Below are 26,405 nucleotides of genomic sequence, written 5' to 3'. Positions count from 1 at the left end.
TTGATTGAGAATTCTTCCCACTATGTAGACAAAGACAAAAGTGTTTGTCAATGTTTCTTATTTCCAAGAAATTGTTTCTAGCGAAGTATTTGAGTGGGAGGACAATAGAACTTGATAAGGTTTATGAACCTGAGCATAATGATCAGAGTAGCGCAGCATCGGAATTGGTTTCGGAAGCGGCCACAACGATCATGGCTCCCATGACTACAAAGTGTTTTAGCCATGGAGATCGAAGTACATATTGAACCTTGTAGGTATGGTTTACTTTGTGATCAAATAAATGATTTGTGGACAAAGGATTGATTTTGAACAATGATAAACCAACTACAAACAAAGAAGTTATGATGGGCCCTGACTCTGTTAAAATGGCCATGCGCCATGAAATCCATAATAGATGAATACTTTTTGAAAGTAAATGGATCTATAGACTTGGATGAAATATCCTTGAAGAAGCTCGACTTGTCGAAAAATTGTTTACGACAAAGTTCAAAGAGTTGACTACGATAAGATTAGATCTTCCGTAGCAATGCTTATAGTCTATGTGGATTATTCTAGTAATCACTACATATTTCTTTTATGAGATATGCTAGTAGGATGGAAAAATACATTACTTATCAGAAGTATGTATTAAAGGTGTATACAAGATACAACCAAGAGTTTTGCTGGTCCGTGGAATACTAGATAAGTATACGAACTTCAAATTGGATGAAGTAAGTATCACGGAGTTGGAATCTTCACCAGATGAAATAGTCAAAGAGTTTTTGATTTCATCAGAGATGATGAAGAGGCTTGCATTTGCAAGAAATTAGGTGGGAGCGCTAAGACACATTTATAATACTTTATGTAGGTGACATATAGTTGGTTGTAAATGATGTAATTATATACTTGATTAAAAGGTTTCATTGAGAAATTAATTTCAATGAAAGGATATGGACTGAAACAAATTTAGTGTCAAGATCTATGAAGATAGATTGAAACACATAAATAAGTTTAAGTCAAAGTACATAGGATGGATATTGAAGTAGTTCAATATAGAAATATTAAGAAAATGTTCTTGTCATGTGAAGGTTTAACAAGACTTGAGTGTATCTGACACTCAATGAGTAAAAACACATGAGTGATTATAGATCACGAATAATATGTACACAATCAGATGTCCTATGCTCTAAAAGTGTTATGAGCATGTACCAGAATGATTCATGTGATGATCATTGAAAAACAGTAAGAATATTCTTGAGTACTTAAGAAGAACCAAGTATATATATATATAATTTTGTATGGAGAAATGACAAACAAATCGCTGTAAGGTGTTACACCGATATTGGTTTTGTCACATATAAAATATAATTTCAATCTCAAATTTGACTAAGTGTTGTTTAAAAGGTAGCACAATGAGTTAGAAGTTGTCTATGTTAGATTTAGAAGAGTTCTAAATATTGTGACGGATTCTACAAACGAAAGGCAGAGTATGTCATTGTTTTGACAATGACTGAGGATGTTAAGTCAAGAGGTTTTTTGAGAACTTGGTCTAATTCCGATAGAGTCAGAACTTTGAAGCTATATTGTGTGTGACAATATTAGTGACATATTTCAGACCGCGGAATTAAGGTTCCACCAGAAGACCAAACATATTTAATGCCGACTCATTTGGAAATGAGTAATGCGTTGAGACGCAAATGAATTACAAAATACATACTTTTCTAAACGTGTCAGATCCGTTGACTAAAACCTCTCCCGTGAGCAAAACATGATAAAACACCGGAAGGCCAAGGTGTTATATCTTTAGAAATGTAAACTAGATTATTGACTCTAGTGCAAGTGGGAGACTGTTGGAGATATGCCCAAGAGGCAATAATAAAATGGTTATTATAATATCTTTGAGTTTATGATAATGTTTACATACCATGCTATAATTATATTAACCGAAACATTGATACATGTGTGTTATGTGAACAACAAAGAGTCCCTAGTATGCCTCTTAACTAGCTTGTTGATTAATGGATGATTAGTTTCATAATCATGAACATTGGATGTTATTAATAACAAGGTTATGTCATTGTATGAATGATGTAATGGACACACCCAATTAAGCGTAGCATAAGATCACGTCATTAAGTTATTTGCTATAAGCTTTCGATACATAGTTACCTAGTCCTTATGACCATGAGATCATGTAAATCACTTATGCCGAAAAGGTACTTTGATTACACCAAACGCCACTGCGTAAATGGGTGGTTATAAAGGTGGGACTAAGTATCCGGAAAGTATGAGTTGAGGCATATGGATCAACAGTGGGATTTGTCCATCCCGATGACGGATAGATATACTCTGGGCCCTCTCGGTGGAATGTCGTCTAATGTCTTGCAAGCATATGAATAAGTTCATAAGAGACCACATACCACGGTACGAGTAAAGAGTACTTGTCAGGAGACGAGGTTGAACAAGGTATAGAGTGATACCGATGATCAAACCTCGGACAAGTAAAATATCGCGTGACAAAGGGAATTGGTATCGTATGTGAATGGTTCATTCGATCACTGAAGTCATCGTTGAATATGTGGGAGCCATTATGGATCTCCAGATCCCACTATTGGTTATTGGCCGGAGAGAGTACTCAACCATGTCCACATAGTTCGCGAACCGTAGGGTGACACACTTAAGGTTTGATGTTGAAATGGTAGAACTTGAATATGGAATGGAGTTCGAAGTTTTGTTCGAAGTCCCGGATGGGATCCCGGACATCACGAGGAGTTACGGAATGGTCCGGAGAATAAGATTCATATATAGGAAGTCATATTCCAAGTTTGGAAATGATCTGGTGCATTTATGGCAGGTTCTAGAAGGTTCTAAAAAAGTCCGGAAGAAATCACCATGGAAAGTGGAGTCCCGGAGGGACTCCACCTTGCATGGCCAGCCAACCCTAAAGGGGAGGAGTCCAAGGTGGACTCCCCAAGGGTGGCCGGCCAACCCCCCTCATGGAAGGGGGGAATCCCACCCCAAGTGGGATTCCCACCTTGGGTAGGTTTCCCTACACATGGAAGGTTTTTGGTTCGGGTCTTATTCGAAGACTTGTAGTCCAACACTTGGGGCTTCCACCTATATAATGAGGGGCATAGGAGAGGGGGCAGACCACCACAAGCCCATAGCTTGGCCGCACCCCTAGGTGGCTGATGTCTACGGGAGCTTCTATTCTTGTAGACAGTGTTGGGCCTCCAAGAGCAGAGGTTTGTAGAACAGCAGCAAGTTTCCCTTAAGTGGATCACCCAAGGTTTATCGATCTCAGGGAGGAAGAGGTCAAAGATATCCCTCTCATGCAACCCTGCAACCACAAAGCAAGAAGTCTCTTGTGTCCCCAACACACCTAATAGGTGCACTAGTTCGGCGAAGATATAGTGAAATACAGGTGGTATGAATAAGTATGAGCAGTAGTAGCGGTGCCAGAAAAGTGCTTGCTGGCGTGTAGTTGATGGTGGTAATATTGCAGGCAGTACAGATACAGTAAAACAGTAAACAAGCAGCGATAGCAGTATTTAGGAACAAGGCCTAGGGATCATACTTTCACTAGTGGACACTCTCAACATTGATCACATAACAGAATAGATAGATGCTAGACTCTACACCCTCTTGTTGGATGATGAACACCATTGCGTAGGATTACACGAACCCTCAATGCCGGAGTTAACAAGCTCCACAATATTCAATGTTCATATTTAAATAACCTTAGAGTGCAAGATAGATCAACATAACCAAATAGATCACATCAATACCATCATAGTAATAGTTAACTTCATAATCTACAAGAGATCACAATCATAAACTACGCCAAGTACTACATGATGCACACACTGCCCCTTTACACCATGCAGGAGGAATAGAGTACTTTAATAACATCACTAGAGTAGCACATAGATGAATAGTGATACAAAACTCATATGAATCTCAATCATGTAAAGCAGCTCATGAGATCATTGTATTGAAGTACATAGGAGAGAGATTAACCACATAGCTACTGGTACAGCCCCGAGCCTCGATGGAGAACTACTCCCTCCTCATGGGAGACAGCAGCGTTGATGAAGATGGCGGTGGAGATGGCAGCGGTGTCGATGGATAAGCCTTCCGGGGGCACTTCCCCGTCCCGGCGGCGTGCCGGAACAGAGACTCCTGTCCCCCAGATCTTGGCTTCGCGATGGCGGCGGCTCTGGAAGGTTTCTCGTACTGTGGCTTTTCCGTCTCGAGGTTTTAGGTCGAGGACCCTTAAATAGGCGAAGAGGCGGAGTCGGAGGGGCGACGAGGCGGTGAGATGGTAAGGCGGCGCGGCCAGGGCCTGGGCCGCGCCGGCCTACCTCCTGGGCCACCTGTGGGTCCACTCTGGCGACTCTCGGGTGTTCTGGATGCTTCTGGGGATTCTAAGATGCTGGGCGTCGATTTCGTCCGATTCCGAGAATATTTCCTTACTAGGATTTCTGAAACCAAAAACAGCAGAAAACAGCAACTGGCCCTTCGGCATCTCGTCAATAGGTTAGTTCCGGAAAACGCATAAATATGACATAAAGTATGCATAAAACATGTAGATATCATCAACAATGTGGCATGGAACATAAGAAATTATCGATACGTCGGAGACGTATCAGCATCCCCAAGCTTAGTTTCTGCTCGTCCCGAGCAGGTAAACGATAACAAAGATAATTTCTGGAGTGACCATCATAACCTTGATCATACTATTGTAAGCATATGTAATGAATGCAGCGATCAAAACAATGGTAATGACATGAGTAAATAAATGAATCATATAGCAAAGACTTTTCATGAATAGTACTTTCAAGACAAGCATCAATAAGTCTTGCATAAGAGTTAACTCATAAAGCAATAATTCAAAGTAGAGGTATTGAAGCAACACAAAGGAAGATTAAGTTTCAGCGGTTGCTTTCAACTTGTAACATGAATATCTCATGGATATTGTCAACATAGAGTAATATAACAAGTGCAATATGCAAGTATGTAGGAATCAATGCACAGTTCACACAAGTGTTTGCTTCTTGAGATGGAGAGAAATAGGTGAACTGACTCAACATAAAAAGTAGAAGAAAGTCCCTTCGCAGAGGGAAGCATCGATTGCAATATTTGTGCTAGAGCTTTTATTTTGAAAACAAGAAACAATTTTGTCAACGGTAGTAATAAAGCATATGTGTTATGTAAATTATATCCTACAAGTTGCAAGCCTCATGCATAGTATACTAATAGTGTCCGCACCTTGTCCTAATTAGCTCGGATTACCGGGATTATCATTGCAATGCATATGTTTTAACCAAGTGTCACAAAGGGGTACCTCTATGCCGCCTGTACAAAGGTCTAAGGAGAAAGCTCGCATCGGATTTCTCGCTATTGATTATTCTCAACTTAGACATCCATACCGGGACAACATAGACAACAGATAATGGACTCCTCTTTAATGCATAAGCATGTAGCAACAGTTAATTTTCTCATATGAGATTGAGGATATTTGTCCAAAACTGAAACTTTCACCATGGATCATGGCTTTAGTTAGCGGCCCAATGTTCTTCTCTAACATTATGCATGCTCTAACCATTCTAGTGGTAAATCTCCCTTACTTCAGACAAGACGGACATGCATAGCAACTCACATGATATTCAACAAAGAGTAGTTGATGGCGTCCCCAGGAACATGGTTATCGCACAACAAGCAACTTAATAAGAGATAAAGTGCATAAGTACATATTCAATACCACAATAGTTTTTAGGCTATTTGTCCCATGAGCTATATATTGCAAAAGGTAAAGGATAGAAATTTAAAGGTAGCACTCAAGCAATTTACTTTGGAATGGCGGAGAAATACCATGTAGTAGGTAGGTATGGTGGACACAAATGGCATAGTGGTTGGCTCAAGGATTTGGATGCATGAGAGGTATTCCCTCTCGATACAAGATTTAGGCTAGCAAGGTTATTTGAAACAAACACAAGGATGAACCGGTGCAGCAAAACTCACATAAAAGACATATTGTAAACATTATAAGACTCTACACCGTCTTCCTTGTTGTTCAAACTCAATACTAGAAATTATCTAGACTTTAGAGAGACCAAATATGCAAACCAAAATTTAGCATGCTCTATGTATTTCTTCATTAATAGGTGCAAAGTATATGATGCAAGAGCTTAAACATGAGCACAACAATTTCCAAGTATCACATTATCCAAGACATTTTACCAATTACTACATGTAGCATTTCCCGTTTCCAACCATATAACAATTAACGAAGCAGTTTCAACCTTCACCATGAAAATTAAAAGCTAAGAACACATGTGTTCATATGAACCAGCAGAGCGTGTCTCTCTCCCACACAAGCATGAATTTATTCAAACAAAACAAAAATGAAAACAAACAGACGCTCCAAGTAAAGTACATAAGATGTGATGGAATAAAAATATAGTTTCAAGAGAAGGAACCTGATAATTTGTCGATGAAGAAGGGGATGCCTTGGGCATCCCCAAGCTTAGATGCTTGAGTCTTCTTGAAATATGCAGGGGTGAACCACCGGGGCATCCCCAAGCTTAGAGCTTTCACTCTCCTTGATCATATTGCATCATCTCCCTCTCTTGATCCTTGAAAACTTCCTCCACACCAAACTCGAAACAAACTCATTAGAGGGTTAGTGCATAATCAAAAACTCACATGCTCAGAGGTGACACAATCATTCTTAACACTTCTGGACATTGTCCAAAGCTACTGGAAGTTAATGGAACAAAGAAATCCGTCCAATATAGCAAAAGAGGCAATGCGAAATAAAAGGCAGAATCTGTCAAAACAGAATAGTCCGTAAAGACGAATTTTAAAGAGGCACCAGACTTGCTCAAATGAAAATGCTCAAATTGAATGAAAGTTGCGTACATATCTGAGGATCACTCACGTAAATTGGCATACTTTTCTGAGTTACCTACAGAGAATTTTGCCCAGATTCGTGACAGCAAAGAAATCTGTTTCTGCGCAGTAATCCAAATCTAGTATGAACCTTACTATCAACGACTTTACTTGGCACAACAATGCACAAAACTAAGATAAGGAGAGGTTGCTACAGTATTAAACAACTTCCAAGACACAAATATAAAACAAAATTACTGTAGCAAAATAAACACATGGGTTATCTCCCAAGAAGTTCTTTCTTTATAGCCATAAAGATGGGCTCAGCAGTTTTAATGATGCACTCGCAAGAAATAGTATTTGAAGCAAAAGAGAGCATCAAGAGGCAAATTCAAAACACATTTAAGTCTAACATGCTTCCTATGCATAGGAATCTTGTAAATAAACAAGTTCATGAAGAGCAAAGTAACAAGCATAGGAAGATAGAACAAGTGTAGCTTCAAAAATTTCAGCACATAGAGAGGCATTTTAGTAACATGAAAATTTCTACAACTATATTTTCCTCTCTCATAATAACTTTCAGTAGCATCATGAGCAAACTCAACAATATAACTATCACATAAAGCATTCTTATCATGAGTCTCATGCATAAAATTATTACTCTCCACATAAGCATAGTTATTCTTATTAATTGCAGTAGGAGCAAATTCAACAAAGTAGCTATCATCAAATATAGGAGGCATATTGTAATCATAATCAAATTTATCCTCCATAACAGGTGGTAACAAAAGACTACTATCATTATAATCATCATAAATAGGAGGCAAATTATCATCAAAGTAAATTTCCTCCTCAATGCCCGGGGGACTAAAAAGATCATGCTCATCAAAACCAGCTTCCCCAAGCTTAGAATTTTCCATAGCATTAGCAACAATAGTGTTCAAAGCATTCATATTAATAACATTCCCATTAGCATGCATATAAAGTTCCATGGGTTTTTTAATTCTCTCTTCAAACACATCATGTCCTAATCTTTACCTACTAATAAAGGAAGGAAGGTTTCTCCCCTAATTTTTCGTCCAACTTTAAACTACCATCAATTTTTGGTCTAAATTACAGACATTGCCACCGGTTACAGAAGTGTTAGAAGAAAAACTGAGAGGGATCAAGAGAGAAGCAAATGAATTGAACTAGTGTCTTATTCCATTGATGATCAACATATTTATACAAGGTGAAGGGACACGAATAGGGACGCGTCCGTACAAGGGGGTGTGAGAGAAAGGACACGACTGTTTGCATAGCAAACCGCCATAGAGAAACAACGGGAGGATTATCCTCTTAATTATCCCATATAATTAAATCCTAACACTCCCCCTAATCCTTCCTTGTCTTCATGCTTGGTCATTTCTAGAATCATCTTTGGAATCATCTCCTCTAAAAACCCTGTGGGAAAAATATGAGGAGAGTAGTGTGTATGATATGTTGCTAAAACTCCTTTAAACCCAGTGGGAAAATAAAGAGAAAATGATGCAACATATAATGGTTGGATATGCTGTTAAAACTCCTTCAAACCCTGTGGGAAAATAAGGAGAAAATGACACAACATATAATTGGTATTGTCTCTTTGTTAACTCAATATGAGAAAAACCTTGTAAAAGGGAGAACCCATTGAGTATAGAGAACAATATATGTCGTATATATTTTCCTAAAAACCCCGGCGGGGAAAACAGAAAATATGACATATCATCTTGTGTTGATATTACCTCATTAAAAACCTTGATGAGAACCTATGTAGTAAACTCATAAAGGGAAAAAGAGTGTAATATGGTGCTTTGAACATGATTGATTCAGGAAGATACTCCCCCTGATTCTTGCAAATTTGGAAGCCGTCGCATACCAATTCCATAAAATACTTCTGGAATGTTGAAGTTGGTAGAGACTTCGTGAACAAACCAACAACATTATTGTGTGATTTGACTTGCAAGATGTTTATTCCCCAACTCTTTTGAAGTTCATGGAGTTAAAATAATCTAGAGGCAATATGCTTAGTGATATTGCTCTTGATATATCATGTTTGCATCCATGCAACACAAGCAACATTATCTGTGTAGATAATGATTGATGGTTCAAGAGAACCAATATCACATGACTCATGTATGTGGTTTGTCATTTCGTCAAGCCACATGTGTTAACATGAAGCATTGAATCTTAGAATGATCGTGGTAGTATAGTCACCAGAGTCTATTTGAAGACATCAATGGAGTGACAGATCTACCATGTATGTACACATTGTGGGATCATGTAAGTAGCCAATACCAGTGTCTAAATTGGAGTTCAGATTTCTCCAAAATTGATACGATATGTCAAGATATTTAGTGCCTTGGAGATATCGAAAGATATTCTTGATCCCCTAACCAATTTTGTTGGTAGGTCCAATGGCATTGAGATATGGAACATTATGTGCCAACATCTCTTCTCTATCTTTCCATGGATTTTTCTCTACGTCTAGAGATCGAACAATCCCTAGGAGATGGACATGACTTGTCTATACCAAGTTTCTCCAATTTTCTGGATATAGGCATCTTGGTGTACCATAATACTTGAGTGAAGGTGCTCGAGTTGTAGTCCCAAGCACTATTTGGATTTATCCAGATTCTTCATCTCAAATCCGTCTGTAGATGATCACGTGGTTCATCGTTGTAGGAGTTATCCTTATGTATGACAAACTCACTATGTCGGTTGTACCAAAATGTACCGACAACAATAAGCCATGTGGCGACTTATCGATTCGGACAGAGATTCCATCGGGAACCATACATGTCGGAATCTAGTGACCCACATGGATATGTTGTCACTACACCTATCAACTGCATAGATAGATGATTTTGTACTGCCAATGATATATTTATCGAAACGAGATTTCACTCATGTCTGGAGGGTAGGTCTCGGATCTCTGCGGAAACCCGACCTTATGCTACAAGCCTTGCTTTCTCACCACCATGTATTTCTCATTCCGTTTTCGGAAGAAAGCACATTGAATGATCCCATAGGGAATTCATTTGGAAGAGCGAGGCTATATCTGCTTGGATTGCATCCTTTTTTCTCACCTTTTGCCTGCAAGATTTCTATCGATCTCTTTCGTCTCCTCTCTCGGTAGAGACTAAGTGCTGATAACGTGTTAGAAGAAAAACTGAGAGGGATCAAGAGAGAAGCAAATGAATTGAACTAGTGTCTTATTCCATTGATGATCAACATATTTATACAAGGTGAAGGGACACGAATAGGGACGCGTCCGTACAAGGGGGTGTGAGAGAAAGGACACGACTGTTTGCATAGCAAACCGCCATAGAGAAACAACGGGAGGATTATCCTCTTAATTATCCCATATAATTAAATCCTAACAAGAAGAAAACGTTTCGCCCGAATAAAAATTCTGATAAGATCTGAGCTGGTGTCCACCGCTTGTGGTCGTGGATCGACGGAAAAAACATGGAAAAGTTTCTCCGACGGCAGCCCAGCCAACCAGTCAAGGCCTTACCGAAGTGGATACTCCAATTATCTATGGGCCACAAGTTTCCTACGTTAAAAAATGTTCCGATCGATCACGTAGGGCTACGCATCGACATGAATTCCAAGAGTCTCACGTCTGTCGAGGATTGCTTCCGTCCTAGGTTTTCCTTCCTATATATATGTCGTCCAGGAAGAGAACCGAACAAGCATCGAGAACTCCCATCGCCGCCGCCGCCGCCGCCGCGAGAAAACCAGAGAAGGAAAGGGGAAGCCGCCAAGGGCCATCTCTCGACGCATCTGGATTTGGCTGCAATGTTCGTCAAGGATGCATGGCGCACCGTGAGCACGACCTCGCCGGCGGCGGTCGACTGGTGGAGTAGTCGATGGCAGGTGCGGGGTGCATGCCTCGGTTTCCCTTCTACTCTTCTTGCCGATGTGAGTTATGCGCTGGAGTAGGCCAGTCCCTGCTGTTCCAGGTGTGGTGCTGTCTTGGGGCCTCACGTGGCTCACTCGGGGACGCTCAAAATCTTGTAGGTGGACGTGGACTTGCTGGTCTCATGGTCATGGACTTCAAAGTTGGAGTGGAGTTTGCTGCTGTTGATCTGTTCTGTTATGGAGCTAAAGGAGATTGCAATATGCGTATGACTGTAATAGCGTGGAGATGACTGCTTCAAGTTTTCTGCTTTCATGTTCCAGATCAGCTCTACGGTTCGGTTCTAATTTTTTGGGCCTGCTTGGTGATTGGATCTGGCTGTGAAGCTCGCCATGATGCTCGGGTGTGCTTAATTAGGTCTGTTGTGTGGTAGCTACTACTGCTGGCCATGAGGGATTATTAGCTGATTTTGTATTGCTAATCGGCGTATTGTTCTTTTGCAATATTTACAACCACAATCTCATGAGTTGTTGCTCACGCCTTCTTAGTCCGCGGCGCTGAAATAGGCCACCAGGAACAGGAGAACGGCAAGGTAGATGGGGGAAGGAGAGGAGTTGATGAGCTAACGACCTGTCAGCGGACCCAGAGTTCCGACTATAGAGCAGAGGAATTTTTCTTAGTGTTGATTCGGTACTACGATAAATACTGTGTATGCAATCAAAATTCTCCCATCGGAGCCAACGGAATTCAGTAATCTTTTTCCCATCTTTTTCAATGTATTGCAAATTATTGTGATTAATATATGTGCTCCTATTATTTCATAAAAAATCAATCCTCTCCTCCAAGATTTGTGTGGAACCAATTAGATGTATCTACAGAGACAATTATTTTCTCATCAGAGCAGTATCATTGAGCGAGAACTACTAGCTGTTGTCCTGGTTGTTTACTGTACCGAAGAGTGAAAGGAAGATACAGAGAGCTTGCCGTCGTTGGATGCTGTTCTTGCATGTTTTTGTTACTCTTCTATCAATCAATGGAGCTGAAAAGCGAAGGGGGTGGAAAGATCCAGCCGCGAAGTCTGGACCGAGGATGCATCTTCCTCCGCATGTGCTATGCTCTGCCAACACTCGTGGCTGGTTGGCTACAGGAGATCAGCGTCCCCGGGCAGGAGTTGCTTCTTCCAATTATTGTTTTGCTTTTGCAACCCAGATCCAGCCAAAAAGTTCACTATTACACGTGTAAAATTAATTTTTTATTTTATTTTTACTACCCAATTCAAATAACTCGTTGATTTAGTGTGCTGCCGTGGCAACGCACGGGTTTTTGTGCTAGTTCAAGATAAAGTTCATAAAGATCTCTCATATTTTTGTTGTTTTCCATTATGCCTAACTAGTGTAAACAAGAAACAAAAAGATGCAATTGCAGGATCTAAAGGAAATAGCTTCGAGCACACACACAATGGCGCCAGAAAAGTACTGTTACCTGGAACCGAAGTATGAGTGCCTTTTACCTTTCCTCCCCGGCAACGGCGCCAGAAAAGTGCTTGATGTCTACGGGAGCTTCTATTCTTGTAGACAGTGTTGGGCCTCCAAGAGCAGAGGTTTGTAGAACAGCAGCAAGTTTCCCTTAAGTGGATCACCCAAGGTTTATCGATCTCAGGGAGGAAGAGGTCAAAGATATCCCTCTCATGCAACCCTGCAACCACAAAGCAAGAAGTCTCTTGTGTCCCCAACACACCTAATAGGTGCACTAGTTCGGCGAAGAGATAGTGAAATACAGGTGGTATGAATAAGTATGAGCAGTAGTAACGGTGCCGTAAAAGTGCTTGTCGGCGTGTAGTTGATGGTGGTAATATTGCAGCAGTACAGATACGAAGAAAACAAGAACAAGCAAATGATAGCGATATTTAGGAACAAGGCCTAGGGATCATACTTTCACTAGTGGACACTCTCAACATTGATCACATAACAGAATAGATAGATGCTAGACTCTACACCCTCTTGTTGGATGATGAACACCATTGCGTAGGATTACACGAACCCTCAATGCCGGAGTTAACAAGCTCCACAATATTCAATGTTCATATTTAAATAACCTTAGAGTGCAAGATAGATCAACATAACCAAATAGATCACATCAATACCATCATAGTAATAGTTAACTTCATAATCTACAAGAGATCACAATCATAAACTACGCCAAGTACTACATGATGCACACACTGCCCCTTTACACCATGCAGGAGGAATAGAGTACTTTAATAACATCACTAGAGTAGCACATAGATGAATAGTGATACAAAACTCATATGAATCTCAATCATGTAAAGCAGCTCATGAGATCATTGTATTGAAGTACATAGGAGAGAGATTAACCACATAGCTACCGGTACAGCCCCGAGCCTCGATGGAGAACTACTCCCTCCTCATGGGAGACAGCAGCGTTGATGAAGATGGCGGTGGAGATGGCAGCGGTGTCGATGGTGAAGCCTTCCGGGGGCACTTCCCCATCCCGGCGGCGTGCCGGAACAGAGACTCCTGTCCCCCAGATCTTGGCTTCGCGATGGCGGCGGCTCTGGAAGGTTTCTCGTACCGTGGCTTTTCCGTCTCGAGGTTTTAGGTCGAGGACCCTTAAATAGGCGAAGAGGCGGAGTCGGAGGGGCGACGAGGCGGTGAGATGGTAAGGCGGCGCGGCCAGGGCCTGGGCCGCGCCGGCCTACCTCCTGGGCCCCCTGTGGGTCCACTCTGGCGACTCTCGGGTGTTCTGGATGCTTCCGGGGATTCTAAGATGCTGGGCGTCGATTTCGTCCGATTCCGAGAATATTTCCTTACTAGGATTTCTGAAACCAAAAACAGCAGAAAACATCAACTGGCCCTTCGGCATCTCGTCAATAGGTTAGTTCCGGAAAACGCATAAATATGACATAAAGTATGCATAAAACATGTAGATATCATCAATAATGTGGCATGAAACATAAGAAATTATCGATACGTCGGAGACGTATCAGTGGCCGGCCACCCCCTCTCCCAAACCCTAGCCGCCCCCTCTCTCCTCCTCTTCTCCCGCACGCTTAGCGAAGCTCCACCGGAGATCTCCACCGCCACCACGCCGTCGTGCTGCCGGATTCAAGGAGGAGCTACTACTTCCGCTGCCCGCTGGAACGGGGAGAAGGACGTCGTCTTCATCAACACCGAACGTGTGACCGAGTACGGAGGTGCTGCCCGATTGTGGCACCATGATCAAGATCTTCTACGCGCTTTTGCAAGCGGCAATTGATCGTCTACCGCAGCAATAAGAGCCTACTCTTATAGGCTTTGGAAATCTTCAAGGGTTAGTCTTGATTATCCCCTCGTTGCTCTCGTCTTCTAGATTGCATCTTGGCTTGGATTGCGTTCTCGCGGTAGGAATTTTTTTTGTTTTCTATGCAACGTTATCCTACAGTAATTACATATGTGACGAATGGACCTCTCGTCGAGCCTGCGCAGGAAGAGGATCTACCTCCACAAATGAAAAGTCTGCTAAAATGGTACAAGGTTTACATAAAAAATAAAAACGCCAAAGAATATATTTATGCGGAAGTTAGACATGAGCATCACTTCAAACATTACTATGTAACAATTCATCTGAGTGAATTGTTCCAGCTTTTCAATCTGCGCGAGCTCGACAAATCTATCATCAGTTGCTACGTTCTGTAAGTGATTTATTTCTACCCCATCTCGTTCATATTGCATGCACTATATATATGTCCTAACTATATTGTTGTGTACGCTATTATGCAGAATGAAGATTAAGGAATGCAGAGTAAGGAACATCCATGATGTTGGGTTCATTGACCCACACATCGTTAATGGATATGTGTTAGAAAAATTCTCCGCCGACGTGGAGGAAGACCTGTGGCAGTTTCTTACAAAGCAGGAACTCAAAAGTGATATTCTATTTCCTTACCATTTTGGGTGAGTGTTTCTGTCTTGAGCACATTCTCTTTTGTTTACTCCATGCATGGTATGTGGATAATCGATGAGTTATGCATGACTGTGCATGTATCGTGTCCGCAGGTTCCACTGGATTCTGCTAGTAATTCAATTTCACACCTCCACAGTTCTCGTCCACGACTCTCTGACTCTGGATGCAAAGCTTTGGGCCGACATGAGAAGAATGCCGCAGAAGTAATTATTTTCATTCATTTGCGCTCTATATCGATCGGCCTATTTCGTTCATTTCCTAATATCAAGTAACTAATAACTCTCTTGTTCATTTAATTTTCTTTTCCTCGTAGGGTTTGGAGACGGTTCGCAGATGAAAAGGTCGGTGAATTCAAAAAAGAGCTAGAATTTAAAAGGTCAGTGGCTGGGACTGGGGATATTCAGCCACCGGGGTTCAATCTATGTGGATACTATGTTTGTGAGATGATCCAGAGATACACCTCTGATCGGGTTCCGTGTGATAACAATGTCAAGAGGAATAACCTTCGGAAGATGCTTAGTCCAGAAGCTCGCTTCCGACCACTTCAAGAGGAACTAGCTGGATTGTTCACGAGGGAAGTCGTCGATCCTAAAGGAGAACACTATGTAGAGGACCGTAGAACTTCATATGCATTAAATTATGTATGGAAACTTGTTCAAAATTGTATATGGTCATCCGATGATATTGAATATATATTGTATATTCCTCTTGAATTCTTTTTGGTTCTAATTTCAAATTTGTTTGAAATTGTACATTCATATGCATGTATGTAGTACCGTAGAATATGTGGAACTCCTTCAAAATTAAAATAAAACACAGAAGAAATGAAACAATACAAATTAAAAAGAAACCATGTTTAGGGGGGGCTAAAACCCTAAACCTGCGGCGGCCTTTAGTCGCGGTTGGCCAGAAGAACCGCGACTAAAGGTCCTCCGCCCCGACCGTCGCCTGGCGCCCACGTGAACGGTCCTTTAGTCGCGGTTCGTAACCAACCACGACTAAAGGGGGGGGGGGGTTTAGTCCCGCATGTTTAATACCGGTTGCACAACCGGTATTAATGTACGTTCCGAACCGTGACTATTGGCCCTTTTTCCACCAGTGCGTGATCTCGTTTTTCAAATAAACTAGCAGGGTGGCCCTCGCAAATGCGAGGGCATCATCGCTATTTTTCTATGGAGATGTGTATAGTTCTTGGTGTGTGCAAATTAACTCGAAAATGCATTTTTCGAAAATACATTATATCTTCAATTCTTGCTAAACTAATATCACATATGTAAAAATTTATTTAAGAGTGTTTTTAGAATGAAAATTTTCCACATAAGCATGTGTATGAGTATTTTGGCCAGTAACGATTTATTCCTCCAAATTCCCGCTCGCTATGGTAGATGGAAACCTATTATCTGAACTTTAAACCAAGACGAACGATGTTGGAAATACCCACGCCCATGCGTGTAAGTACAAAATTATTCCCTAGTGTTTTTGGATGAACAATTATTATGCTATTTCCATATACATTAGATTGACCAATTGTGTTATTTTTACACTATAGTAAATTTCTACGTACAATAAATAAATCAGACTATGAGATAGTTGGTAATTTTTTATATGATGTTAGATTGGTGTGTAATGTTAACAATCAGAGAGTGAATTAATTAGGGGCTACATGAGAAATAACCATTATGATGCAATACCACAAGCTTTTCATAATAAAGTACACTAATTTTTCCTCTCTATAAAAAAGGTCGACTAAACATGTATTGCTTTCAGTATATATTCTCATGTTTTAGTAATTTACTTATATACCGATGAACATGGTTAGACACGTTTGATAAAAATCTAGAATTAAATTGAGAGAATGTGATGTTTGTTATCTAGTTCATAAGGTCCTTGATATATTGCATTATCCTTTTTTTTCTCATTGTTCTAGTATGGATCAACGTTTATCCTGCAGTAATCTACAGAGTTATTAGTGGTTCCTATGGCTAGTATTTGTTTCCTCGCTAGTTTGTAATTTAACAAATCTAGAAGTATACCTTGAGAGCAGCGTGTCGACGGCAATGATATATCTATCGATCTCAGGGTCCTAATATTCGTATTCAACGTCTCGTATAATATTGACGAATTTGGGGTTAATTCAGATTTTACATGTTACATTTTTTATTTATTTTACATATCCTTTAATACTCATACAAACAGATGAGTTGGTTCAATAGAGCCTATTAAATTTTTCTGCCACCATGTGGTTTGTATACTACTATTTGGCACAAAGCCATGTCCGTATGTACTGATATACATGCAGATACTCTAAATATTTGATCGATCAGCTTTGGAGTTTTTCTTTTCAGCGACTTAAGTTAGCAAATTAAATTTCTATACAGATTAAAATCAATCCAGCTGATATCTCATTCAAATATTGTATTGGATCAAGGATTGAACGTAAAATTTATGCGATGCCCCAGTGCACTTTTCATCAAAAATATGTTACGTAAATATGACTTATCTAGTGCTTTTAGCATGCTCGCTCTATTCCATGAAAAATATTTTAGATTTATCTAAATTTAGATATATCTAGATACTAAATATTGTCTAGAGGAGTTAAATTTAAACAAAGTTGAAACGTATTTTATAAGATGCATGAAGTACATGCTTCACATTTTCGTACATATGGACATGGCTTTGTGCGGCCCAGCAGTTTGACTCGGTATTGTATTTGATTAAGGATTAAAAAAACAATGCTAGCCTAAATGTATACGTGTATATATCAGGACACCATCTAGACATTTTTTATCTGGCTCGTGTAGGCCCCCCCCCTTTTTTTTTGTAGCGGGCACAAACAGAGTCCTATGCACACACGTTTTGATTACGTGGTATGACCATGTCTAATCAGCACACTTCCTATTTTTTTCGCGATTCCACGAACGGTGGCAAACGTGACATATTGTGTATGTCTACAAAATATGCACTTGTACCTGGTACGTAAAATCTTTAAATCTTGACCATTAAAATCATAGATCTAACAGCTTTAATAATTCTAATGATGTGGATTAACATGGTGGCTCTATTGAATATCCGCATTTTGCTTTTTGTATATAATAGATAAGATATTATATTTTTAAGTTTCAAAAAATTATGAAACAAAAATCTGTATATAGTCAATAATGTATCCCACAAACGTGTAAAATATCAATTTCAAATACTTTATATTTTAAGCTACACAAAAAGATAAATGTCCAGATCTGAGTAGTCATTTTCAAATCTCTAAAAACATGTCAAATTTTGTTATTTTTATCTAGCACAAAGTAAAAAAAAAATGGGTTAAGATTTTGCATGATAGTGATATGTATCACTGAAAATCTTCAGAACTATTTTTCAAAAAAATTAATAACTAATAAATATATTTTTTAAAATGGTGAAAGCACTGGAGCTCGGGAGCCAAAAACACTTTCCGCTGAAACATGGAATTACGATCAGGTCAACGTCACCGAAAACGATCGCCAACAATCGCCCAAGCGTAATTAGCGGAAACCGTCACACACGGGACGGACGCGTGACTGGAAAACACTTTGTTAATTTTCGTTACCGAACTTGGAGGTACCAGTTCAGGACGAATGAGGCCTGAATGCCTAATCCCTTCTTGGAAGAGATGAACATAGCATGTTCTTCAGAGGAGAAAGGCAAAGATAGGTTCTTGGTTACCGCGGTTTGCGCCTTTTCACAAGCCAAGACATGGAAACAAACCAGCCACATTGAGAGTTGGAGGAGCATATGTAGGGAGAAGTGAAACACTATGAAAAGGCTACCAAAATCGTTTCCGGACGTGCAAGTTTATCTGGGAGGGAAATGTTTTCGTGGAAACTTCGTGCGTGGAAACTTCGTGCGTGTTTTCTCTATCTCTACTATATAAAAAGGAGGAACTTCCTCCGTTTTCTGCCATCATCTTTCGTCAACCATCGCTAATCCTATCGCTAATCCCGAATGGGCCATAATGTGCCGCATCGCTACATCGCAATCCTATCGGAGACATAATCATCTTACCATATAACCATCTTACAATCAGAGGCATTGTGTTTATTGCCATCATAACCATCTTACCTAAATGTCCAGCGTGTAAACAAAAATAGGAAACCTATAGAACTGGAAACCTATAAAATAGGAAACCTGCAGAATAGTGGACAGATAAGGAACACCGATCAATAGTGCTTTGAAAGCAGGATATCCAGCGTGTAAACAAAAAGGCATAAAATCCATCTTACCTAAATAGAAACCTGATAAAAGGCATAAAATCTGGTTTCCTCCTAAAAAGAAAGCTCTATACTTGGTGATTTTTGGCCAATCCATCGACAGCACCACCTACATCAAATTCGACATGTCTCAAATTCTCGAAATCTCCTAAAAATAAAGCTCCTTTGGGAAGGCAACATAATGACTACTTATCATCTTACCATAGACTAGGCTCAAATTTTGGGAAGGCAACATAATGACGAATTTATCATCTTACCATAGATAGCTCCTTTTCTGGGAAGGCAACAATCTCTACTACTTAAAAAGGGGGAACGAGTTCCGTCATCAGGCGGTCCGCCGTTCCTTCGTCAAACCTTTGTCAGCTGATCTAGAATCGCCCCTCACCAGCCTATGTGGGCCAAACCCAACAAGCCCAATTAATCCATGGCACCCTCTCTGCTCGTCAGCCAACATCACTTCCTCAAACATAGCTCAGTTTCAACCATCCTCAGTTAATGCTCGTGGTTACCTGGTTCCAAAATCACGGCCAACCCCTACCCTTATTGCCATCATCAACCACCATTACTTCCACCAAAAATTACTTCCAACATTACCGTCCTAACAGCATATGTCGCCTTAGACCCCTGCTCGATCCTTCCACGTGACCTGTCCTGAAGCTTCGTCCATGGCAACTTGATGCATTCTCCGTCACCTCGACTCAAGAGGGTGATGGCACTGTCACTTGTACCGGCTCCCGATGCCTTGCCTCCTACAATCACCAGGTAACCACGAAATCTCTCCTGCATCAAAACTGTGGTAGATCATTAACCAGTTCATGGATAATCATTTCTCTCATGTTAGATTCTGCAACGTTGAGGAGTTGCACATGTACAACAGATCATGGGAGACAGCCGGAAGAATTATTTCTGGACGAATCTAAGATACTAGGAATGGAGATGTTATCTACCAAGGCATCCTCGCTGACTGATCCGTGAGAATTATTTCTCGTCCCTACCTCTTACAATGTCTTCATTGCTATTGATATTGATATACAAAAGAGAAAAACTCGTCTTTCCATCTGATTTTCTTCCATCAACAATCTACTGCCCTGATCTATCTTCGCATGTGTTGTCACTGCTTCAATAACTATGCCAGCATGACAATGCAGTACATGGAAGTGCAATATACATTTGAATATGTAAGCAGTTATTTTTTTTTGGATATTTGCAAAACAGACATTCCCACAGCTTAATATGCATGGCTAATATCTTCAGAAACTTTCTTAGTAACTCTCCTAGAAGGTGGTACAGTTTAGAAATGTCGTGTAAAACAAATAATAAAGTATTCAGACTTCTATTGTTCCGCACAAAATTAATGATGATGATATTCTGTTTTACCATTTGATATATCATCTACCAGATTTAAATAATTCATTTCCACCGGATTTACTAAAATGCATGGTGGCATTATTTCTCATGAAAAAAATCCCATGCATCGCCTGTCTGAAGAAACCGCAAGCATAGACTAATTTGCAAGGGGTCATTGCTTTTGATTGCGATGGTCATTGCTTCCAAGCATTTTGTTTTCTACTTGCTCAAGAAATGAATCAGCAATTTAACCAACTCTTTGTGAAATTAGAACAACAATGAATAAATGTAGAGGGACTAAAAATGTTCAAGTGATTTCTCCAACTTACAGAATTGATGCACGAAAGGATCAGGTCGATGTGAGGACCCAACTCTCAATTCCTTTGCAGCCAAGCTCTTGAAATTGGTTTCCCTAAGGCTGTGAGGGGTGCCGCCGAGATTGACCTGAAGTTGAGTTAACTAAACTTAGTAATGATGTCAATGCTAGCTGAAGTTTGTAGCAATGTCCAGGCAGGGCAGAAGTAAACTGAAGTTTGTCGTCTTTTGCCAATTCATTACCTTGAACATGCATTGCGTGGCTTTAAGATCGGACACATGAATAATTGACAGATGTTCTCTACCCAATCCAATAGCAACGGAGTGTTTGCAGCAGCAAGAACAAGGGCTTTGTCATCTTTATGGCTAGCACGTTGTGAACAAGGGCACAAAAGGTTGGTTGCTGATAGTCCTGGGTACAGAATGTTAGCCGGATCCTAAATGAACTTGAGAAAAAATGCATATGATAATTAGCAGGGAAAATCTATCCGAAGCTGTCTCTAATTTTTTCTCATAAAAAAAGGTGGCCGCAGTGGACCAGCGGAAGCCAGTGTATCCAAGCTCATGTGGAGCGAGCTTTTTTTTTTGCTGGGAAATGTGGAGCGAGTTAATCGGCAAAATATATATAAACTCATTGCGTGACATGTCACCTCTTTCTAACAATTTCATTTGTATCCAAGTACATTGTATTTGTTTTCAGGATGTAGTCTGAGATATATTATGGTCGACATTTTTTTTCGTGAACTCTGTGTGCATAGTAACATTGTGCAGCCATGAACGAACAATAGGCTTCACTGTAATTTGCACACACTTACTAAAAGTACTGCTATTACTTTCCTGCCTTATGTTTAACCTGGATTATATGTGCTCAGGTACAAGCCCTCTCTTATAACTACATGGTCAAGTTGGTTCAGTTGGAGATCGCAAGCCAAACAAATTGGTAAAATATGTTTATCAAAAGTAATCCTACTGTTCCGTAGTAAATATGTCATACATTTTTGCCTTTTTGCTACACAACCAACAAAAAGGGTTTGTACTTTTATCATGTTGATATGAATCTGTAGCAAAATAACCTGTGAGCTGCTGACAATTAAATTCAATACATGAACCTGTGGTGGCAATCTATCTATCAACAGTCCTAATAGATGCAAAAACATCTTGCTGATTCCTAATTGTGATCGATGGTAGTTGCTTTGCAAATTTTGAAAAGGTATGCACACATGTTGCTTTCCTCGGCCACTGAATTCTACTTAACTGAAGGACAACACTGAGTAAGTTACTGCCTGGTTATAATTAAGATGAGAGACCACCTTCCCTAAAAACGACATAATACTTTCCCAGGTTGCCTTAAAAATAGAATTTCCGCCATAACAAATTGACCTATGCAAACAATAACCTATGCAAACAGCTACACCGGCGTAAATTGGTGGAGCCCGTCGACATATCGATTTGGTCTCGGGAAATTTTGATGAATAATTCATGTTTACCATCTAATTAGCTTCTGATAAGGGACAATCGGGTTGGGAGAGCGGAATCATACCGAGCCGGATGTACCACTTCAGGGTGACGACACCTCCTCGGGGGGAAGAAGCCCTCGACCCCGCGGCGGGGAGGGTAGGTATCATGCGACGCCTTCGTGTGGAGGGGAAGCGGGAAGGAGAAGCCGCGGCAGCTAAAGGGGATGGCGGCGCCGCATTGGCGGGGAGAGCTGACGGCCGCAGAATCGATGGACGGGTAGCTGCGTGCTTCCGGCCTGCAGCGGCTTCGAGCGGCAATGAAGAGGAGGAGACGAGGGGGCGTCTCTGCGCCTGGGGGAAAGCATAGGAGATGGGGGACGCGTCGCTCCAGAGAGCTGCCCTCGGGCCGTCGGAACAGTAGAGAGGGGCGGTGGCGAGAGGATATGGTCTGAACTCTGAAGAGAGAGAGAGAGACTGAAAGGTAGGTTAGTAGATAAGAACATATAAACATGGTGAGATTGGATGTAGTATCAGTGACGTACTGACGTTCAGCCTTAAAGTCACGGCTGGAGTTTGGATACATTTAGGCCATCCAAATCCAATCCAACGTACAGGAGTGGACGCTAGCAAAAATTTCCCCACACATGGTTCCAGCCTGGAACTCTATTTACTCACAAAACGTTTGTTCAAATTCAATGAAACTTCCCCATATTGCATAATAAAACATATAATATTTAATGGGTTTATTTCAAAAAAAATTGTGTAGTTTGTATTTTGAGTTTAAAATCTGGTCGTGAAATTAAAATGAGGTTTATTCATAAACAATATGCTTAAATCCGACGAAATTTTCACAGTATGCATAATGGAATATATAGGTTTTAATTGATTTTTTATTTTTCTTTGGAAATTGAATTTTAAGTTCAAAATTTGGTTGTGAAACTTAAAATGAGGTTTACTCACAACTGTAGAATCAAATCCAAAGAAATTTTCCAAAATGCCTGATGCAGTACATAAGGTTTACTAGATTGTTTACATTTTTCTAGGCATTTTTGAGCCATTTTAATTTTTTTACTAGGATTTCAGTATCGTTTTGCAACATTTTAGCTATTTTAGCTTCACTTGCCAGTACTCCAAACTATAGGTTTTTTATTTTTTATGCTACTACAAACTGAAATGTTAAATAACTTACCCGCAAAAAGTTATTGCGTCCCTCCTTATAAAAACATCTTATAGAAGGGAACAGGCAAAAAAATACTCCCTCCTTGCCATAAAGAATGTAACATACAATCAGATTTACATAAATCTAAGACTTCTTTTACGGAAAGGTTGGAGTACTAAAAATCAAGTGGAAGTTCATAACATAAAAGGCTATTTTTAGTAGTTTTGCATACCACCAAACAGCTGTCAGATTACATCACAAGCCCGAGTCGGTGTACTCTCAAGATCAGTTGAATGAAGCTATCAAGGTTCATTACTTGAAAGAACATAAAGATTCCCGGTGTCTCGGATGTTGGTAATAAAAAAATCTATTGGTACATACACGAAGAGCATTGTCTATGAAGAGATCGTTACATTATATGTGAGATATTTGGTACTCATACTTTACATAATCGTAGTTCTATCTTTTTAATATATACTTAAATTTAGATTGTAATTTGTTTGCGCAGGTCAACTCTATTGTGGTACTCCATGATGTTGTCGGAATCGCCCGAGGTCAAGTGCGGGTCAGCTCTCTCATGTAGGAATGCAACTCAGACGTAAGAAATACTTGCTCATAGGGTTTACATGTCGCAAAACCGAGTGCGGCTTTCAGACGAGGAGTTCAGGGCATGCACCTGAAGTACATATTCAAAAGTGTTGTGTGTGGACTCTCCATGTATTTTATGCTCCAATGTATCAACTATTATATTTAATTTATTTCAATGTTGGTCTTGAGACAAAGTACCGTATCATCTATTTTGAGGTGTTCGTTGATGGTTGATGTTTATATTTTAACTATTTCGTGTTTCTTTACCTATTTTGTTACCCGTGGCAACGCACAGGCATTTTACTACAAGAAAGAGAGGCAGCTCGGACGCATGAAGATCATCCACCGGATGTCGGAAGCCAGCAGCGGAGAAGCAGCGTGGCTTCCACGGAGGCCCCACCGGCTGGTGCACATGCACCGACGATCGAAATTACTACACCGGAGCCTCCGGCGATCGAAATTACTGCACCGGAGCCTCCTCGCTACCCCGTGGACGATGTAAAGGAGATGAAAGAATGCCATCTGTATTATCCAATGGGGAACATGTCCGTGAAGCTAGCCATCGGCAGTGCTTTACCATGTGAACCTGGAGCACTCCACCACAACAAGCCCATTCAAGATGGCTATGCTCGTGTCACGGTGGAGGACATAGTACAAGGGTTTGAGGACCTGGAGATTGACATTGTTACACCTGAAGGGGAGAGAAGACTTGGAGATGTCAAGCGCCATTTCATTCTATGGCAAAAGAAGTTTATCAAGTTTCCAGGCGAGGCGCCATGGCCAACAAGTCTACCCCCCTACGGTGGTGGTGGCGGTGGCGGTGGTGGTGGTGGTGGTGGTGCTTCACCTACACCCCCTTCACGTTAGCCGACGCCGCCTCCCAATTCACCTCCGGCGGGTAAGCAGCCGCCGCCCCCCAGTCCGCCCCGGGCGGGTAAGCAGACGCCGCCCCCCCAATCCACCTCCGGCGAAGAAGTAGAAGCAGTCCTGGACTATTAACCCGGACCCTTATGTACCTAATACCACAAAGATACCGGAGCCATCACTGAAGCCTCTCCCCACGAGGCCTTGGGAACGTAGTGCCGAGGAAGTCGACGCGGCCGCGGCTGCTCACCATGAGAAATGGAGGGCGGAATGTCAGACGAGAAGAGAGCCCGAGCCCAAGCCAGTATATTCTGACAAGGAAAAGAAGTGGGCTAAGTCATTTTTGAGCACACCGTCCCAAGCCACGAAGAATCTGCCTGACGACTATGCACGTGAACTTCGTAGGCAGGCACTCATGTTGAAGGAGAAGAAAGAGCTGGCGGAGAAGCAGGAGAAGAAAGTCTTGGAGGAGGCCGAGAAAGAATTAGCAAGTAAAAAAAAAGCGGGAAACGAGTTGCCCAGCTCAGGGAACAAAGTAAATAATCGATCGCCCCGCTCATAGTGAAAGTCGCCGGTCCGGATGCTGAACTAATGGACCCCACAATCATAGCAGCTGCGGCAGAACAGGGAATGACCGTAACGGGTGCTAGAGAACAAGCTGCCCTGATCGGTATGACTCTTCGTCCACTGTTAGGCCTTGATGAGGCGCTAGTGAGGGAGGTAGTAATTACATATGTGACGAATGGGCCTCTCGTCGAGCCCGCGCAGGAAGAGGATCTACCTCCACAAATGAAAAGTCTGCTGAAATGGTACAAGGGTTACATAAAAAATAAAAACGCCAAAGAATATATTTATGCGGAAGTTAGACATGAGCATCACTTCAAACATTACTATGTAACAATTCATCTGAGTGAATTGTTCCAGCTTTTCAATCTGCGCGAGCTCGACAAATCTATCATCAGTTGCTACGTTCTGTAAGTGATTTATTTCTACCCCATCTCGTTCATATTGCATGCACTATATATATGTCCTAACTATATTGTTGTGTACGCTATTACTCCCTCCATACCGGTTTATTGGGCTTCTAATGAATCTAGGAAAATACCATCAAATTAGGCTCAATTAGCAATTAATGTGTGATTTTCTCCCAAAAACAGAGGACCTTCTCTCCTTATTAAATGCCATAACACAAACCGACCAATGCATGCGCATGCGTTTATATTTTGATTGGAAGGCACGTAGACCGAAGGGTCTCCTTCTCTTTCTACCCTTAATTAACGCATCAAACCGAGAATTAATCAAGGATTACAGCTTGTGGAAGCAATTTTCTTGCCCAATAGGAAAACACCTTGGTCGCAGCGCTGCTACTAATGAGCCCAATAAACCGGTATGGAGGGAGTATGCAGAATGAAGATTAAGGAATGCAGAGTAAGGAACATCCATGATGTTGGGTTCATTGACCCACACATCGTTAATGGATATGTGTTAGAAAAATTCTCCGCCGACGTGGAGGAAGACCTGTGGCAGTTTCTTACAAAGCAGGAACTCAAAAGTGATATTCTATTTCCTTACCATTTTGGGTGAGTGTTTCTATCTTGAGCACATTCTCTTTTGTTTACTCCATTCATGGTATGTGGCTAATCGATGAGTTATGCATGACTGTGCATGTATCGTGTCCGTAGGTTCCACTGGATTCTGCTAGTAATTCAATTTCA

General features: G+C 40.9%; 2 long non-coding RNA genes across 2 annotated transcripts; one reads left to right on the top strand and one right to left on the bottom strand.

Annotated features, from left to right (window-relative positions):
• Window positions 1-10,439: 10,439 nt before the first annotated feature.
• LOC127330644 (uncharacterized) lies at window positions 10,440-11,588 on the top strand. Its single transcript, XR_007869374.1, has 2 exons — window positions 10,440-10,818; window positions 10,918-11,588. It is a non-coding gene; the product is annotated as an uncharacterized lncRNA (long non-coding RNA).
• A 7,296-nt stretch (window positions 11,589-18,884) lies between these two features.
• On the bottom strand, window positions 18,885-22,527 carry LOC127329392 (uncharacterized). The gene is made up of 2 exons (XR_011752788.1): window positions 22,163-22,527; window positions 18,885-19,740 (listed from the first exon to the last, which is right to left on the bottom strand). It is a non-coding gene; the product is annotated as an uncharacterized lncRNA (long non-coding RNA).
• Between the last annotated feature and the right edge of the window lie 3,878 nt (window positions 22,528-26,405).

The sequence above is a fragment of the Lolium perenne genome, chromosome 2, assembly GCF_019359855.2.
Source record: "Lolium perenne isolate Kyuss_39 chromosome 2, Kyuss_2.0, whole genome shotgun sequence".
Taxonomy (NCBI): Eukaryota; Viridiplantae; Streptophyta; class Magnoliopsida; order Poales; family Poaceae; genus Lolium; species Lolium perenne.
The sequence above is the reverse complement of the archived record's forward strand: the minus strand, read 5'-3'. Positions and strand labels throughout refer to the sequence as shown.